This window comes from Manacus candei, unplaced genomic scaffold (genome assembly GCF_025592945.1).
Source record: "Manacus candei isolate 608988 ecotype Guabito, Panama unplaced genomic scaffold, ASM2559294v1 h1tg000014l, whole genome shotgun sequence".
Classification (NCBI taxonomy): Eukaryota; Metazoa; Chordata; class Aves; order Passeriformes; family Pipridae; genus Manacus; species Manacus candei.
In genome coordinates, this window is record NW_026138062.1 from 58,971,856 (window position 1) to 58,985,746 (window position 13,891).

Consider the following 13,891-nt stretch of genomic DNA (forward strand, 5'->3'; position numbering starts at 1 on the left):
TTACAACTACACAGAGGTAAAGGGAGAAATACTGTTAATATTATAACTGTTACATAGGTAACACCTGCATGAGTTTATAGTAGTAATCCATTCACTGATTAAGTTCCTTAAGGAGATTCACATATTCCCCCTACATATGTAATCCCTGGTGTTCCTTAGGGTGGAATTTCCTTCAAGATTCTGAAAATCTGTAGCCACACATCTCCCTGCTGATGCTCTGGGATTTGATGGTCCATATGTCTCTATGGGTACAATTTGCTCCATTTTCCTGGATGTTTGAGATATCTGCTGGTACTATGCAGGAGAGGGAGATAAGATTTGGATCACCAGCTGAGGGATGAGAAGGATTAATCCTTGTGAAAGCAGAAGACTATTACTCAAGTCTTTGCACAATGAAGTATTATGCGTGTTTACAGCTACTGTAAATAGCCTCCTTGCAAGTTTTTTTCTTGCATTGTTTATCCAGCTACACTTATATTGATGACACACTTTATAAACAATTCATAGAAGTTTATATATGATTTATCAGCATTCTAAGAACATTTTTGAGATGGATAATAAGTATTCCACATTTTGTAAGTGCATCACATATCTATCTGTAGGTTATTAGAAACATCCATTGGCTTGTTCCACTCAATCCTTTATAACAGTTAATAAGCATTTATTTAAAGCCTTTATTAATCATTTTATAAACCCTCAGAAGTAGCATCTTTGAAAGTATAACCTACTGACTATTGAAGAAACCTATATGTTCTGAATTGAGAGTAAAAGATGGACAGTCCAAATGCAAATTCTTCCTAAAATAGAATTGGACAGCAATGATAAAACCTCTTTTTATATTACACTGCTGCCCAAGCATTTCTTCTAATCGGTTGTAGTAGAGAATTATCACATCTTTTAACAATCACATCTGAAAAAAATCTCACTTATAGATACTAACAGAAATCACAAGAAGGTAAATTAATTTTAATTCTAAGCAACTGAAAATTCAGTAGCACTGTGCTCTAGTAAAAGCTTGCAAAGATTGATACGCGTCAGAACACTGTCTTTTATAATTACATCTTTTAGACTGGTAGAATGGCCAAAGGATTCTGACTCTGTTATCATATTTGCCATTTATTGCTTTTCCCCATATTTCAGAGGAGATGAGAGGACTGGAGATCAGGAGTAAGAGAGGAAGCTGGCCTTTACTAAATTTCTCTTCATTGCTTTGGCGTGTTTGACTGGTTTTAATTCTTAAGAATATTGATAACTCTATATACATCCAGTTGGGGCTCTCCAGATACAGGTTTTCTAGTTGTGGTGGTTGGTATTTGCCTGTGTTTTTCTGGCTTTGAAACTTCAATTGAATGATTACTGCTTCATCTCTTTCTGTGCTGCAATTGCTCTGTCTCCTTCTAGCTCTTATTTGTACAAAATAAAAAGAAATAATGGAAAGACTTTTAGGAATTATATTACTGTTTCCTGTTGCCTTGTAAATAATGATACTTTTTAGAAACTGAATTTAGGGAAGCTAAGAGCTTGCATATTAGTATTAATGATGTAAATCAGTCGGATCAGAATTGTCCATTGGACTTTCAGAAGTAACTATTAGGCTAGAAAAAAGCATCTGGTTGAATGTGTGCAGGCAATCATTAGTTCTTTCTTGGACATATTTACATCAGATGGATCAAAGAACCTTTAAGCTTTGTTGAGATGCAGAATGAAGATTTGATTTCTAAAGCAAGGTGTCATGCAGAGATAGGGAGATCTGATAGTGTATAGATTATAGTGACCTGAGTCTCTGTCAGTCTCCAGCAGCTATCATAAACAAAACACATGAACAGGATGTGCCTTTTGCTGCTACTGAAGGTGTTATAAAAGCATACTGATACTTCTGCCATCTGTTCTGTTAACCTATACAAACTGGAGTCAAGCTTTATATTTCTGAGCAGGACCAAGTCAAATAAAGCCATGCGCAAGACGATATTTTAATATGTTTTGGTGTAGCTCCTAAATTCATATCTGAAAAGATTTCACAGAACCATTGAGGTCTAGTCTAATCCTCCAGCTCAAACCAACTTTACCTAGAGCAAGTTGCTCAGTGCTATATTGAGTTAGTTTTTCGGTATCTCCAAGGATGGAGACTCCAGTCTCTCTGAGTAACCATTCCAATGTTTGAATCTCTCTGAGTAACAATTCCAGTGTTTGAGTACCCTCAACACCATGGTTTTTTTCTCACATTTAAATGGAATTTCCTATATTTCCATCTGTGCCCATTCTCTGTTGTCCTTCCATGGGAAAACATGGTCTTCTCTACTCCCCCACATGAGATATTTGCTGAAACTCCCTCTGAGCCTTCAAGATAACTTCCTGAGATAATAATGTACAAAAATCTTACTCAATAACTTTTCAGTGCTTACATCAGGGAGTAGGATGCTTTTCTTCCATTGTGTAAGGAGACAAATTATTTGCCAAAATTCTGCAGGAAAGTTGGGATGATTAATTTAATAGTGATAGGACTAAGATAGGCTCTTAGTTTTTTGTCAGCATTTTATTTGTTGAGGTAATTCATTCTTTTGTTCAAGATGATCTGCAGACTTAACTTTTTTCTTTTTGTTTTCACTTTATTCTCAAGAATGTGTTTCTGCTGGGTTCTAAGGAGGAATAAGGCTATTTTCTGTGTTCAGAGAATCACAAAGTATTTAAGGGTTATGAAGAGCTAGGAGCTTCTGAAAAGATATATCAAACTCAGTGTTAAAGCCCTGGAACACTTCCATTTGGGAAGTCTCTTTATAATATTTTAAAATTCATCTGTTGATACCGCAGTTTCAAGAGTGTATTTTTTTCTGAAGTCATCTGTATACTCAGAGGTGCTTTAAAAAAGAAAAAAAGAAAGAAAAACTGCGTTGTGCTAAGCTAGGCATTCCTGCAGCATTCAGATTTTATTACAGCTCTATTGTTTCTGTAAGTGACTTTTCTAAGTTGCACTTGTAGTCTTTTGTTACAGTTATGGGTAAAATAGTTGAGATAGTGGTGGAATGATGTGTTTCAGAAAGCTCATTGCCTACCCTGCTTCCAAATTTTAAGTGTTGTTGACCACATGAAATCTTCATAAAGAGGTGACGATGGTACCAAGTTGTACTTGTATATCTGTGGCTTAAGACTGTTAGGAAGCAGTACTGGTCAGTTGCTGGTGAGATTTCAGCCTGTTCTATGCAGAGCTGCTAAACAGTCTTGGTTGGTTTACAGTGTCCATATAATTCTTTGAATTTGTCCAACTGAACTCCAGCAAAAGAATTCTCCTTAATAATTTCTCATTACTGTCTGTCTGATGATAAATTGGACAAATATTTTCTTTTAATATTTAAATTCTTATTGTTGGTCTCTGAAATTATGATTCTCTACATTAGTGTGTGGCCCATATAGTTTATTTGCTTTTAAGTCTCATACATTTGGGGCAGTTTCAGCTTTGTTGAGATTAATCAGGAATTGTGACTATTGGAATAGACAAGTGGTCCTGAGCATTTTGTCTTAGAAGGTCTCAGACATCTACTAAGGTCTAGTATGTGCATAGATTTTAGACTAATATAATTGCTCTATTTGAAAGGATTGATGTTTTTACTTAAGTAATTATACTAGATCAACTTCATGCATAGATATAGTTATACAAATGTAAAATTGCATTATAAACTCATACAGTTAAATCAGCATAAAATTACATGCGTCTTGGTTTGGTTTTTTTTGAGGGAGGGATAGGGCTTAAATTTTTATATTTTAATTTATTTGGAAGTAAAGGGTTACTTTAACTAATTTCAATTTTAACATACCATTAAATCTACTCCAAGTAATAAGATAGTATGTTTAAGATCCTAGATATCAGTTAGCAAATCCAATAAAAAGATTCTTTAGGAGGGATAGATATATGTCAGATGTTAAGATTCTTCAAGCAATGCAAGATGTATCAGATGTTTGTCCTAGCCTATATTTTTTCAGTGCAATGTATACAGAGAGAAGGGTACATTTCTTGAACTCCAATAATATTCACTCTCTTTGTCATAAGAAAGGAGAGAGTTTGCATTAAACAGATTCCTTTTATGTTCTACCTACAAAATTTCAAAGAATGCTGAACAAATGAGGTTGGAGTTTGTACATTTGTGCATCAAAGAAATGCTTGAATAGTTTCTTATATGTATAAAGGTACATTGTAGGGCACCCTCAAAGAGAAACTATATTCTGTAATCAGTCTGCCGCCACCTGAATAATTAAATAATGTTTTTCAATTTAGAAATGCTCTTAAATACACTAAAACTATAAAATACCCCGCTGAGAAAAAAATTAATGGACTTGTTGCTAAATGGTCACTGCTAAAGATAAAATAAATGTAGAATCATTACAGTAATCACAAACTGTCATTTTTAGCACTATTTTCATAATAGATCATACTAGATTGATGGTGCTCAGATAATGCAGAAGTTAACCAAAAATCCTTTCTCTTTCCTCTTTCAAATTCATATTTTATTTGTAGATGGCAAAATTTTTAAGTAGAGTGCATCCCCTGTTACTATGTAAGTTGATCTGAGCAGTTAAAAAATAGTATGTTAAGAGGATGGAATTATATTTTTAAAAGTTTTAAAAGAGTTGTTTCAGCCATCAGGGGTAAGGGATAACTTTACCAGTGAGGAAACCATGAATGGAGTTTTGTTCAGTAGCTGCAGTTCAGTATAATGATTGAGAAATCAGAATATTAAGACCAAAAAGAAATTAAATGAAGATACGTAGAAAATCTGCCTATTTAAAAAGTATATATATTGTATTTAAATACCATCTTGTTTGTAGATTTTCTGTAAATGCTTTCAAATGGACCATCTAAAACCGAATAAGTGTAAAATTACTACAGGAGCAGGTCTTCAGTATGATTAAGAGAATGAAAGAATTATCCAGAAATCTTTGATTTAGGAAGCAGTATTTCTGATTTAGTTATCCAACATGATCTTGACATAAAAAGTCTTCTTAAGGTGGTGGTTTTTTTGTTGTTGTTGTTGGGTTTTTTTACCTGATTTCGAGTTATAGAACTTCTTTGGGGTTTTTTAATACATCCTAATAATTTGTTTATCCATTAAGTGCTACTAGTTAATATACTTATTACCTGGATTTCAGAAGAGACTCTTTTTAAATACTTGAGTATAGTTTTTTACTCCTGTAAAATCCCAAGATGTGTTGTTTGGCCCTATTTGCAGCTTTGTAGGATTTCAGAAATACTACGGGTAAGGCCCTCTTAGCTGCCCTTGATACCCAGTAGGTTCTTTGTATTTTATTTCTTTAGCCTATATACCCAACAGTTTTTGGCTTAAGGATTCCTGCTCTTTTCAGAAGAATCCAGAGGTCCTGCATGAAATCAGCAGTTATTTTCACTGTCTTATGAACAACTGAGAAGCCAAAATATCACTTTGCTATGAGGGGGATAGAAAGAATTCCCTAGTGACTTTGTTGCCTGGCTTTGCTCTTACTTTGTGTAAACTCCTCCTCCAACACCCCTTTGAGATAGTAGGATGTGAACAAGTACTGAACTACGATTTTCCAGCAGAGGCATGCTATAATCTGTTTAAATTGGCCTGAGGGAGGCTTTATCACGTTATGGCATCAAAGAGACAGTTAGTGTCACATACTTCACTTCCATCATCTCCTTCGGCAGTTCTGATAGACTTCAGAAGCCTAGCCAGCAAGACCTAGCTCCAGTCTAAGGAATGGGGCAGAATACCTGCAGTTCTCTCTGGTGATACAGGGAAGGAAATGTGGCATGCTGGTTTCTCCTCATGTGAAGGTGAATATCCCCATTTATGCTCTGGTAATTCGGGAAAATGTTTATTTTTAAGGCCTAGGGAATGTTTGGTCTTAAAATTGCCAGATTGACCTGGATCTGGGGTCACACCTTCTTCCTTTCCTCTAGGGGTGGTCTCCTGAACTGGCACAGGGTGGCCTAACTCTTGCCTTTTTAATGACTAGCCTGAGGTAAACTGTTAGTGGTACCAACAGGGAATCCATTTACTGACAGGATGGCAGTGATTTCACAACTGTGTCAGGTACGCTTAAACAGAAAAAACTCCAAGCAAAATAACAGCATAAACTGCTACTGCTTGCAAAGCTACAACAGCAGAGTAATGTAAAGGAAACTAATTGCATACAACCCTCTTGACTAGGCAGCCTGCTGAAACCTTCCTAAAGCCACCAAGGCATATTCATGCAATAGCTTATGATTTTCTCTGTGCATGTGTCTTCGTTTATATTGTGTATACTGCATATGTTTATATTTACACAAATCTTGCTGTTGAACAGAAGCCCACTGTAAGTACACATGCTCTGGGGCATGCCCGTATGTGTGTTTATATGTGTCTGTATATTTGTGTGCGTGCACGTGTGTATATGTATATATGTCTGTGTGTACGAGAAACAGATGCACTGTAGGCAGATAAACCAGATAAATATAGATTCAGATAGAAGCATAAGCCTATAAATATAGAGAATATATAGAGTGAAAGCAAGCAGATCAGCACAGTTTTGCTATTACTTGTGTTCTGTATAATAAAAAGAGTCTCTGACACTGAAATGACTGAGGGTATGACACTGTTGGCTCCCAGCAAACAAAGTAAAAAGGTAAGAAAGCTTCTTTCCAATATGAGCAGCAAAAATGATATATTTACTATCTCTAATAATTTGCTTAATACAAGTCATTGTGTAGTTTCTTATAAAGTCAGAGGATAGAAACAAAGCGTAACATTTGTAATTTTACCTTAAAAGAAGTAAAGAAAATAAAAATCCTGACTCACAGTCTGAAAAAGTGCAACATCTAGTTTCTATTTTACAGTAAGCCTCACACACTGTTTGTCAACTTTCTGCTTCCACTGTACAACTGATCTTTGCTTCAGGTCCTTCAGTCTCTGAAGATGAACTTGTGTGGCAGAGTATTGGGGAAAACATTTAACTTCATGATAAAATTGCTTTCAGAAATCATGTTGTGAGTGTGTGTCCATATATGTGTGTCCTAGCCTTCTGTTTTTAAATCTCTGATGCCTGTTTTAACACTCTTCTTTCTCTTTGTTGTAGCAATATAGCTTTGGTTAATCCATAGCTGTTATGTAGGTAGTTAAAGTCTAAAAGGTCTTAACCTTACTAGATACAAAGAAAACTTTACAGCTATTCAGAAGGGCCTGAGAAGTCAATTTTTTCCTATTTTGTAGCATTTGGATAAGGATGTTTAGACAGATCAAGGTTGTTGGAAAATGCCTGAAAATTATCAGTGCTATGTTTTTTGGTTTGGTTTTTTTTTTTTAATATAATACAGGTAGTATGAGATGTTTACATCAAGAGACAAGCAGTAGAGTTTGGCGTTCTACTTCCAGCTTGACCACTTGCCTAGAGTGAGATCTTGCACAAATTATTTAAAATCTATCTATTTATTTTCCTGTTTGTGAGTAGAATTGTTGGTAATTATGCCAAAGAGTTAGGTAATTGAATAATACCCTGTTTTTTTAATCAGTCTCATGATTCCACCGGAGCTACTCACGGAGCAAGGTATTCAGTAAGAGTACATCTCATTTTACAAAGTGCTCTGATAGTCTTGAGAAAAAAATGAAGGGATAACAGTAGGAAATACTATTGCTGATGCTTTGTGTTGTGTTACAAACAATTCACTTGTTTTTAATTTATTTGTATTCAAAATATGCCATCAACTGATGAGTATGGCCAATTTTCAGTATTCTGAGGAACTTATAGCAAAGCAGAAGAAAGGTAAACATGTATATATTCATACTCAGACCAGCAATACTCAACATGACAAAACATAACCAAAGACAGAAAATTAAGATGTCAAGTGGTAAAAGGCTTGCTGTGGTATTTAACTCATATAATGCAGGTTTTCTTAAAGAATGTAGTCTAAAATAATTTTCCTCTGCAGATTAAAAGGGAAAAGGCAGCCCAGAACATCTGGAGTTCGCTTCTGAACTCATTACTGGGTTTGGCACAAGCCATTTTTTACTCAGTTGTCTTATTTTGCTACCTGAAAATAAGCGCTTCCAAGCACATTTTAACATATTGTTTGGTTTACACCCCAGTTTCCTATCACCTTGGTGCTTCCTGAAAATTTGGTCTTTGAGTCACGTGAAGTATCCTGTGAAGGTGCTTGTTTTTACTGTATCTCTTGAGATACTTGAATTAAACACAAGGAGGAGTTTGAAGTCATATGTGTATGAATAAGAAGCTATGGAAAATCCCTGACTGATACAGGAGGTGCTGGCACTTTCTCTGGTCAGTGGGCTAGTGAAAAAGTTCTATAAAACCAGGACCCGGACTTTATTCAGGTGCTGCTTGCTGCTCATGGTGGCTGTGGTGGCAGCAGCTGCTCTCACCTCTGGACTGGAGGCTGCTCTCAGCCCTGGGCACAGCCCTCACACCTCACAGGAGCACCTTGCCCTCTGCACTTCAGGGACGCCTCAGATGTGCCATCTACCTGTTGCCTGAATATCCTCAAGTTATTCAGATTTCCTCAGGAGAAAAACCTGTGTGTTTTAAGAGCGATATTAAGAAAAATATGATGAATTAATGTGATAAATTACCGTACTTCAAAAATTAACTGGCCTATCCAGTAAATTCTTCTGAATCCCTCCTAGTCTTTTCCTGAGTTCACTGCACATTACAGAAGTCACACTTGCTTCAAAACAAGGTTTTGCTTTTAGGGACCAAAACAACTATTAAGGTTTGTTGGACAGGGATTATACTGAGCCACCAATTACTTTAGAAATATGGTCTTTTCAAAATCTCATAGGGAATATCTGGAAGGGAAGTTATGCAATCCCAGAAAGCATTCACTTTCTGAATTCTGAATTTTGTTTTCTGCTTTCTCTCCCTAATTCTGATGAATTAGTAATTCATTACCAGATTAAATTATAACATTAGATTGTTTTTGCAGTAGGGGAAATATACATTTAAAGAAAAAAATTGCTCTTGATCTAAAACTATGCACGTGTTGATTTGACTCTGGATCAGATCGTTGCAGCTGAGTTATAATCCTGAAAACTGATGTTTATTATGGAAACACTGACATAACCTCTACTCTTTTGGTTCTGGCAGACATGTCAAAAATATCCAGAGACCATTTTTTCTGACTGAGTTCTTTGCTAGTCTCCTTGGACTTTGCTTTCTGAGTCCCTGCCAATTTTACTGCCATTCATTTTGTCTAAAACCGTCTTGGAAATACGTCAGTCTGTAGGAACCATTAAGAAATAACACCATTACACATGTTTAATAGGTTAGCTGAAGGGTGGGGAAAGTTTAGCAACTTCTGCTGTGTCATGGTCATTCCAAAACACTGAGTCCAAAAGGTTCATGTGAAAGAGAAGTCAGCAGGAGAAAAGTAAAGGTAAATTGCCAAGAAAAGCATATTTGTTGTGAATTACTTTTATTGCAAGTACAGTCATGTTGCACAAGGTCTGCAAAGGTTTATTGATTCTTTAACTAGCAAGGACAGTTGGCCAGCGTCTCTAGTATGCTTATATTTAGGTTTTGTCTCTATCATTTTAATATTTTTTTATTATTCATTTTACCATTAAAAGCCCATGGCAACCTAGCACTGTGCTTATCTCCTCCTACAGTCATTAAAAAGACAGAACCTATATTGAGAAACATTAAGCTTACATGTAAAATATGAAATCCTAGAGTAATAACTTGTTTATAAGCTTAGTCTCTCCCTTATGATACAGTCTTTAATGAGAAGTCACATAGTTTTTCTGCAAATACAGAACTGTAGAATCCTTGATACATGCAAATGGCACCTAATATTAATGTGCTTCACTAATCAAAAAAACCTAAAAAAACCTAACCAAACCAGCTGTCTAATGTAGCAAAAAATAATGTTACTTTGTAGGTGTGTTCTCTTGTATGGAGAACATGTATCAGATACATTAAAGAATGTAATATACAATTAGATACAAATACAGCAGGTTATTTAGCACATACATAGCAGGGTTTTTTTAGGATTTTCTGACCTAAATGTATATCCAAGCTGCACTTCATAAAAGGTTTGGTAGGGTGTTGTAGCTGTGTGGACTTTTAAAAACTTCAGTATTTATCATAGTAGAAAACTTTTTCTTGAAACGTGAATCTAGCCAGTATTGACTTTATAGGCTATGAGTCCCTTCATATTTTCAGTTGTTAATGCTTTGTGCTATAGCTTAATTTCTTTTTTCCCTCTTTCTCTTAAATCTCTGGATGTTCTTTTTTTTTACTTTTTTTTCCTCATTCCCTTTTGTGTAAAACAGATGAACTTTTATTTATTCAAGTTTTCATGAAATTTAAGATTAGGTAAACATTAAGAATAGAAAATTTACATAGTGAAGTTTCCAACATTTTTGAGCGATTGAAGGCAGATGGATTATAATGGAAACTTTTGTCAGCTTCGCTTGATAGCCCTCAAGTACAAATATATCAGAACTGAACTCCCTAATTTGTCTCCCCATATTTTTAGGGGTTTCAAATCTCTGGTTGAACCTGATATGTACAGTCCACAGATAGTTACTTATAATCTGACATGCAAACAAGTGCTTAAAAATATGTGCGCTCTGGACAGTGATAAAGCAAGTATAGCAGCATTGGAGCCACCCTTACAAATATCCGAGCTTGCTTTCCCTTAGCTGGTATTTCTTTAGTTTCTCTCCATATCTCTTTTATATAACATCCTATAAGACTCTAAAACATTTTAAGATTTTATGCTGCATCTCATAAGGTGAGGATATAATAAAAATGCAGACTAACTTTAAGTGCTGAAAAATATGTTCCTCTTAATGTGCAGTCTTTTCAGAACAGTGCGAGTTTTCATTGTTTGGTACGCTGGTCCTATGGTCCAGTCTTCATGAAACACTCCCCATAGCATCACTCAAAGTCTGATCATCTCTAGTGACTGCAAGACACTGAAGTAGAGTTTGTCTTCTGTGTCTCATTTCTTTCCCCCACCACTCCTACAGTGAGCAAAAAAAGGTACCTGAGCACATTTTGAGTTGGCCCCATCTGTAAGTGCCTAATACAGGTTGCATGCCTAGATCCCTCATAATGAAGGCCTTTCTCTTTTTCTTTAAGGTTCACTTTCATTTTAAGACAAATCACATGACTTTTTCTGTAAAATTTGCTGGGTAATTTCAATGCAATGCTATTTATGTGCAAACAAAATGAATAAGCATGTGCAAGACGCTGAATTTATGTTTTATTTTCCTAACATCGTGACGGAGATCCCAACTGCATGCTGCCTGGTAGTACCCTAGTTAATGTTAGTAGATGTGGATCTGGGAAAAAGAAAAAAAATAAATAGAATAGTCAGAAACATTGGATATCTGTGTAATTTCCTTAAAATAGGGTTTGCCTTTCTTATAACGTGGAGTTTTTTGTTTGCACACTGTGCTATTTTAGGACCTGTAAAAATGCCTGATGTAAGATCTTCAAAGAAAAAACATGTTGCCCATTAAAAATGATTTGAATAAATTAATATGGGGAATGGGTGTCTTCCAGTAAAGATAATGCAAAAGAAGTTTTAAGAGCATTGATATTTGTTTTTTTTTTTTTTTTAATCAGCACACTCAGTTTAGTTTCTGATACTAGGCTCAGTGTCTGCTGTGGCTTGTAATAAACTTCCTTTTAGTCTTCAGTCTTTCAACATCCTTTAGAAACCATATTAACAGACTTTAGAATCCCACTGACATTATCAGAAAAATCCCCAACCCAATATGAATAAATAAATGGCTGCCCAGAAGTCCAGTGTTGTGCCAGCCTAGTGGCCTTTCCTTGCTTTGTAGGATCTAGTGTCAAGTGGGAGCAGGAAGAGTTTGGGTAGCCATGTCTCACTTTGGAGGCAAAGGATTCAGCAACGTGAGGGGAATGAGAGGATTTCTCCTTATTGACTCAAAACTATTCTCATTAATGAGCTAGAGACCTGTCTGTCTAAACTGGTGATTCTGGGTGTGTGCTTGTGGAAAAGAGAGAACACATAGATATATTAATGAGTGAACAAAATAAGTTAAACTTTCTTTGTTTCCAGTCTCTAATTCCCATATTTCAATGTCATCCATCATCTCAATAAATGCAGGGCTTTGTATTGCATACTATGCATAGTGTCTATGATTTCTGTGCGCCTACAAGCCAGTAAGTCCTGAAGGGATAAGTAAAAAGTTCATATATAGTATTACTAAAGACGTCTCTTAGTAACCTTAATGACCCTCATGATCAATAAGACCTTGTTAGGCATCTTTATACCTAGCACAAAATGTCACAAAAGCATTAATTGGTAGTTTTTTGTAGTTTCTAATAGGATTTGGGCACGGGTGTAGGAGGGAAACCTTACTTTTGGATGGAGAGGTTTGTGGGTTTTGTTAGGCATCCGCTCTTCCACCAAAGGACACAAAACTGAAAAGGTTGGGAAAAGCATGTTTAGTTCAGAAAAGCATAGTTCTGTTTCTACATGCTTTGCTTCCCTCTTTCCATGGCACATACCTTAAATCTGCATCCATCTCACCCCCCCTCACACACACACACATTTCTTTGCGTGTATCTCCCTCTTGCAGCTCTGCATTCAATATAAGGAGTAGTGTAAATCAATAGTAAATGCTAACCACCCACTCTGTACTCAGTTACGCAATATCACATACCGTGTACACAGAGACAAAAAGGGAAAAAGCACACACAGGCTTTACATTCAAAAGCTCTTGCATAATTTTGCTTTTCTACAGCCAAAAGAGGAAAAAAAAAAAAAAAGGGAAATAACAGATGGGGAGACTTGCAGGTTTTTTTTCCCTTTTCTCAGACTGTACAGAGGCGAGTTCGTTTAACATCCATGGTCATTTCTAATTGCCCCGTGCTGCAGATAAGCAAGGCAGTCTTCCTTGTGCTTGAAAATAAGACTTTTTTCCAGCTTCCATGATGTGGTGCACTTTTCAGGTAATATAAGACGATCTATTACGAAGTGTTTAAGTCTGAATTGGTTATTTCTTTAGTCTTAGTGAAAACAAGAAAAAGAAACACCTCGCTTCAACTATTCGATACATGTTGCAAAGTGAAAGAGGGACGAGGAGTAAGCGAGGTTGGATTGAATGCTCGACGTGGTTTGTGCCTTTTTTTTTTTTTAATCTTTTTTCCTTTCTGAAGAGCAAAATATCTCTCAATGTAATATTTATGTAAAAAGCCAGTTATGTAACTCTCGCCTGCCTTTCGCTTTTGTTACCTCTCTGGACTGTACAGCTCTACTGTTTTTCCTGACGACAGATTGTATTAAAACCTGCAAATCCTGATGAAAGGAAAGAACAACTGGGTGCCCACAGCACAGACTTTAATTTTGAGCCTTTTTAAGGGCTTCAGGCTGGAAGACAATGGATCTATTTAAGATCTGGTTTTGGCTGGAGGAATTCTTATTGAGTATTTTCTTGTCACAGTGTGCTCTGGAACATCCCTGGCTTCTACACAGTGTTTCTGCCTCTCTCCTCCTCTCTCTTCTCCCCCTCCCTCCAGCTTTTGGATGTATACAATGAAAGCTTTTTCTCTTTCCTCTCCTGACCTTAATGCAAGTGTCAGTTTGGTTTCTGTGTAACAGCAGCAAGTGCAGAAGAATAGTGAAATTTTAGGTTGTGCTGAACTTTATTAATTTCTATTTTAAGTGACTGATGTCCATAAAGGTCCAAAGATTCTTCTGATTAGGATTGTTTGGGATATTTTAGCAAGCAAAAATACATATAGCCCTGCTAAAATAATTTTTTAAACAAATAAATAAGTAAATGAGGGATTTGTGGGCTTCAAAAAAAGGAACAAAAGGGTCAGTACTAAAGAAAAGTTCATACTTTTTTTCCTGTTCATTCCTACCCTACAGGAAGAAATTATTCCT

At 36.0% G+C, this 13,891-nt stretch overlaps 1 protein-coding gene across 16 annotated transcripts in view; it reads left to right on the forward strand.

The window, feature by feature from the left end:
• ZBTB20 (zinc finger and BTB domain containing 20) overlaps nucleotides 1-13,891 on the forward strand; it is a 475,348-nt gene that overhangs the window by 198,418 nt on the left and 263,039 nt on the right. The window contains exon 1 of one of the 16 annotated variants that reach the window (XM_051779653.1): nucleotides 8,770-12,954. The exons of the other annotated variants lie outside the window; for them this stretch is intronic. The gene's annotated coding sequence lies outside the window, so the exon portion shown is untranslated. Of the gene's footprint in view, nucleotides 1-8,769; nucleotides 12,955-13,891 lie in introns of those variants that run through there. 16 annotated transcript variants of the gene reach the window in all.